General features: G+C 34.5%; 1 pseudogene; it reads right to left on the bottom strand.

Moving 5' to 3' along the window:
* Positions 1 to 2,372: 2,372 nt before the first annotated feature.
* LOC130748771 (probable inactive poly [ADP-ribose] polymerase SRO1) lies at positions 2,373 to 5,458 on the bottom strand (annotated as a pseudogene).
* Positions 5,459 to 5,815: the final 357 nt, after the last annotated feature.

Below are 5,815 nucleotides of genomic sequence, written 5' to 3'. Positions count from 1 at the left end.
TATCGTATTTATAATCATGTGGTCTGCATTATCAACCAATGTCCAATGATGCTTGTTATATGACTAGTATCATAAAACTATTTTATTCTAACTTTCCATCTATAAAGAAACCACAAAGAAAGAAAAGGGGCTCTGCTAGGATTCAACTTGGTGTGTCAGCGGCGCCCCTTCCCCTGCATGAGGTGGGGGCTCCTCCCTCTTCTACCTTTTGCTGCTCCTCATTCCTTTCATGACGGCGGGTCTCTGGCTCTCATATCGGTTGATTAGTCTTCTCCGCGCTTTTGCCCTCATCTATGTCTATCCCTGGCTTCTGCGGGTGCGTTGATGGTGGTACAACTAGGATGAAGGCATGCCGATGTTCGAGATTTGGGGACTTCTTCTTCCCCTGTTTCTGCATCGGTGTTTCTAGGCTTTGTTCGGGTGGCCACTGCGTCGTTCACTCGTTCCCTTGCGTGCTTCTCCTTTCTCTTCTCCGGCCCTCTCGTGTATTGGGTCGCTCGTCCCCGTTCGCCTGAGCTCCTCTCCTCGCAGCGTTGCTCTGATGGGGTTTTTTCTTCATGCGCTCTGCTTAGATATGCACATATTTGAGGCTGGTATGGCTGGTGTGTTTTTCTGGTGGTTTTGGTTTGGGTTTTCTTCTAGAGATGTTGTTTTCAGATGATGGTTTGGTGTTCCTATATAAAGGACATTTAGCAGCCTTTTCACAAGCAATCACATTCCTTTTCCTCATATACATATATCATGCCAAAATCACCATAAGTTGTTCATTGGTTCTAGAACCGTAAAAGGCCCATAGTGCATCATTTTAGAATTCTTACATTTTGGTGTCTATAGTTCATCCAACAGTAATTGCAAATCGTCAATTTATGTCTTTAATCACTTTATAGAAGTTGCATCAACTATATTTCTCTAAGAAGGAAATTTCCTATGTATAGAAGGAAAAAGTAAGTACTTGAGAGAACATTTCTTCTTGGTCATCGAATATATATATATATATATATATATATATATATCCCTAAGAAAGAACTTGTTGATTTGGGAGATTGATCAATTCAATTCCTTACTAGATCCGATTAATCATGTGGTTCCAGCGATAAAGAATGAAGATAAGCTGGTCTTTTGCTTTGATGAAGTTGGTCACTTCTCTGTTAAGGCTTACTGTTTGGTTGTAACCAAATATTTGGTGATAGCGGCTGGTATGTTCCAAAATGACTAGCTAATTATACCTTCTAAACAGAATTTGATGTTAGGAGAAATGACTTTGAAAGATGGAGAGATTTGCTAAATGTGTGGGGAGGAAGCAGAATTCACCGAACACTTGCTACTACATGGGTCAGTTCTCAATGCTCATGCTCATGCTCATGCTCATGCTCATGCTCATACTATCTTCTTAGAAAATTTAGTATTATTTAGTAGATTTGATGTATATGTACCCTTGGGTTGTATATTGTAAACTTTGATTCTTTATTTCTTGCACAACAAGTTAAGCATTTTTACCCTTTTAACTATTTATGCATTTCTAATCATAATAGTTTGTCATTGGTTTAATTCAATGAGACAGATTTTACGATTTCACGGTTGTATGTAATTCTCTCAAAATCGTAATCTGGATTTAATTTTAACATGTTATGTTTGACGTTCTAAAATATTATGAATTTAGATTACTGGTGATGTGGGAGTAGTGAATCTATTAATTAAGTTCTGCAAAATTCTAAGCAATTTTAGAAACTAAATATATAGGAAAACATTAGTTAATTATACCTGCTTTTCCTATTCTCTCCTATCCGATAAAGTTTTAACACAACATGTAAATGAGGTAAGCTGAATTGCGTCACCGAGGAGCAAAGATTTTTTTTGCTGTTATTGAGGATTTACTACCAAAAGGAATGAAAAATGCTAGAAATGGATAAGTCATAAATTATTTTCCAATTGCCACTCTTTTTCTTCCTCTTGGTCTGCACTTTGATCAACACAATGGCGACTTATTTTATACATTTCACCTTGTTTCTGATGCAAAGTATTGCAACATCATCAAGTTTTCTGTAGAAGTCCTTTAGCTAGTGTCAATTTTTTTTTTTTTTTTAATTTGATGATTGAAGTCCATAGCTTCTTTGGATGTTTCACACCAACATCGAGTATATTTATTCCATAGAAGATAGTGTGATCAATGCCTTATTGGCACTATAGAAATTCATGTTGGAGGCCTTCATATATATGAACTTCAACATACATCATGCAGGTTCAGTAGAAGTGCACTCATTTTTGAAGATAAACAAAATCACAAATAAATTTTATAATAAAATGTGTAACACATGAGATACGTAAAACAAATTCTAATTAAGTTCTAGGTAGAAATAAATAACACATGGAAAAACTGTTTTCTTAGGAGCAAACAATATCACAACTTCATATTGACAGTCAAATAAAAAGTTGACAACAGTAAACTTCTGGTGCAAAGTTTTTTGGCTCCTCTTAGATAGCTATAGTCTTAACCTTGTTCTGGTTTGAGCCTTCCAATTCACTATTTGATGGTATCTGCAAGCAATAAGTTAAACATATTTAAGAGGCATAACCACATAATAGAAGACTGCAAATAAGATATTACAATTTATTTTTTAAACAAATGGAAATTATGACTTTTTTTTGGTACATCGGAAAGATAAATTGCACTCGTCAGGAATCGATCTCTGGACCTCCCCAACCCAACTCATATGCCCCCTAGCTCCTATCACTTTAGCTATCCTACGGGGCAATTATGGCCTATTAACTGCAGAGAAGACAATGCACAAACACAACAATTTTAATTCAAATTAAATATCTAGGAAAAGATAAAAGAAATTTTGTACGCGAAATTGTAGACTTGTTATTGTAGCTGTCAGTAGAGTATCTCCAACTATCAACCGCAGCTCCTTCACAAAATCATCATGGGAAATTTGCTTTGTCTAAACAAGAACAACTGATATTTAGAGACATTTCTTTCAACAATGAAGATAGACATGAAAGATTTGGAGCTATTGTACATACCTTGTATAGTTCATAATGTGCAATGATTAGACTCATATCACTAGGAGCAACCTTGTCACTAATAGCAGCAACAAGCATAGAAAAAGGCAGCCAAGGAGATCTCGGAATTTTTGGAGTGCTAGCAACCTCGTTAGCCACTATTCCTTGAGGTATCCCACCATAAAAAATTATTCATAGAGGCATCGAAGCTAAACGAATATGTTTATCAACCAACCAACCTCACATAAAACGCTAGAGGAAAGAAAATGAATTAATAAAACAATGGCGACCTAAAAAGCTACATTCCTTAAAATATGAGAAGAATTAGATGTCGCCAATCATAGAGAAAAGGTATTCATATGATCATATGCCTTAAAATTTGCACCATATTTGCCGGTTTCACCAGTAAATTCTTTCACAAAATAAAGACATAGCAAGCTAACCACTTTTGTCTTTTTAGAATAGAAAAACTATGTCATCATTCTTTTCATGGTAAATTAAAACGGGAATAATTACATTTAAAATACAATGTGAAAGCTTTCTTAGATGAAACCACAACTAAAAAAATGGTATTAGCATCACTTTTTAGATATAAAGCTTGGAAAAACAAAAGATGGAAAACTCATATCAAGTAACTTACGTTATCTACTAAAGAGGTTGCCTGGAATATGTCACTAGAACCATGAGTAGCCAAGCTATTCCCAGAATAATTAGCACGAGAATCATTAATCTCTCCCACATTACCACAAAAATGGCCTGTAACAAAGCATCATGTATTAGTGATTGAGAAGAATCCTTTTTTCTCTAAAGGAATAACATTATATAGAGAGTTCAACCACAAGGAGTTAACAGCTAATGGATGGCTCCCTAATTCCTAATACAAAATTTTGTAAAATTTTCCTTTCAAATGGAAATAGTGAATTATAAATATAAATTAGCTTACCTTTAATCAAACTACTGAGTACTAGTTATATAATATCAAAAAATGTATAACTTATTTTTGCTAGGAAAACATATCTCAATAGCAAACACACACAAAAAACCAAAGGTTCAATGTAAATTACCTTCAACATCCCTAGAAACCTTGAAACTAATAACAAATTCTGGATAGATGTGAGTGTTTATATTCATATTCCATATTGTATAGTATCTTGGGCATTGGATGTCATCCACCCCATTATCATATTTAGAGTTGCTGGATTGAAATTGACTCGCGTTGGTGCCAATGCCAGGACGAAGAATTTCCATGTTCCCCATTATTAAGCATCAAAGGATCAAGTGTCGAACACCATTTTCATCAATATCACAATAACGAGCACTGTAGTTATGGAAAAAATAAGTCTTATTGTTAGTATGTAAAAGATGTTATATCTCAAAGTTGATCATAAGAAAACTAACCTGGCATAAGGGCAAGTAACATCTGCAAGATGAACACCAATGTCGTATGTGCATTTGGTTGCACATAATGCACAATGCCTAAGTCCATACTCCATCAGTGTAGATAATTCTCCTTTTAAAAATGGAAGCCAAGCATATCGAACATTAGCATCCCCATGAAATTCTTTTGTAATTTTAGCTTGAGTACAGAATAGCTCCAACCGTGCTTCCATTGATGCCCCTGAGCAACGGTATGCCTCCACTATCTCAAAATCAGTATTTCCAAAACTACTCATTCCATCAATGAACATTTTCTATACAAAATTCAAATTCAGTTTTCCTTGTATAGATTTAGTGTAAGGAGCTAAACCTAATTTATTCTGCTGGATGAGTTCACCATTATTTCCACGGTCCAACTTGATCATTCTATTTCCAAATTCTACTAGAGTATCCTTAACTAACACATTGGTCTCCCCACTATATTCCCTCAACTTAGATTCAACAACCTCATTCGCTTTGATTTCAATACATATTTTCATACCCTCATGTTCTCATTTATAAGATTTGTCTTCAGAAGAAGCATAATCTCCGGGGAAAAAGCATCCCCCTGCCTCATCAATCCATGCTATGGGTTGTCGCAAACCAATTTTTAAGTCTACTTGACACATGTGTAAAAAATCTAACATAAGTTCACGACCATTTAACCTTATTTCCACAATTGCCTTTCTTATTTCAAAATCATTCTTAACCAAATTAACAACATCTTTAGGATAATCCAACCATTCACCATTATTGTATAACATCACGCGTTTAGGTCTTTCACTATTCTTATAGTTCAAATAATACCTATGAAATGATTGTCCACTATGAGGACCAATAGTTGACCTTTTTCTTTCATAATCTTCCAATCTCATTTTTTTACAACTCTGTTTGTGGCTGATGCAAGTGATGGTTGTTGATAAATCACTAGTTGCGAAGTTTGCTTTAAATGTGCAACACAACCAACAACATACTTTTGCGTCATTATATAGCTCTCTAGCTTCCATTTCAATATATTAGATGAGTATCTGTAAACACACACAAATATAAGTTCAGATGTAAGCCAGATAGAACCCTACGTGTTTAATTTTGACATAATATATAATGGAAGAAGTTAATTAGTAAAAAGTACTCCCTGTATGACAAAGCAAGTGATCTGAAACACTTGCATAGATAAAATATTGCAAAAATACCATCTCTAGAAAGATTTGAAAAAATATAATATATAACTTATTAAATAATAAAATAGTACTTAATGGCATCAAGTTGTACCATTTGGTGGTTAGGACATGATAAGTAAGATAAGATAAGAGAATTTAATAAAATTATAAGAACATGATTGGATAAGAGGAGGATAAACTTTTATCTAGCTTATCTCATATTTGATGTGGATTGG

Source organism: Lotus japonicus, chromosome 3 (assembly GCF_012489685.1).
Source record: "Lotus japonicus ecotype B-129 chromosome 3, LjGifu_v1.2".
NCBI lineage: Eukaryota > Viridiplantae > Streptophyta > Magnoliopsida > Fabales > Fabaceae > Lotus > Lotus japonicus.
The sequence above is the reverse complement of the archived record's forward strand: the minus strand, read 5'-3'. Positions and strand labels throughout refer to the sequence as shown.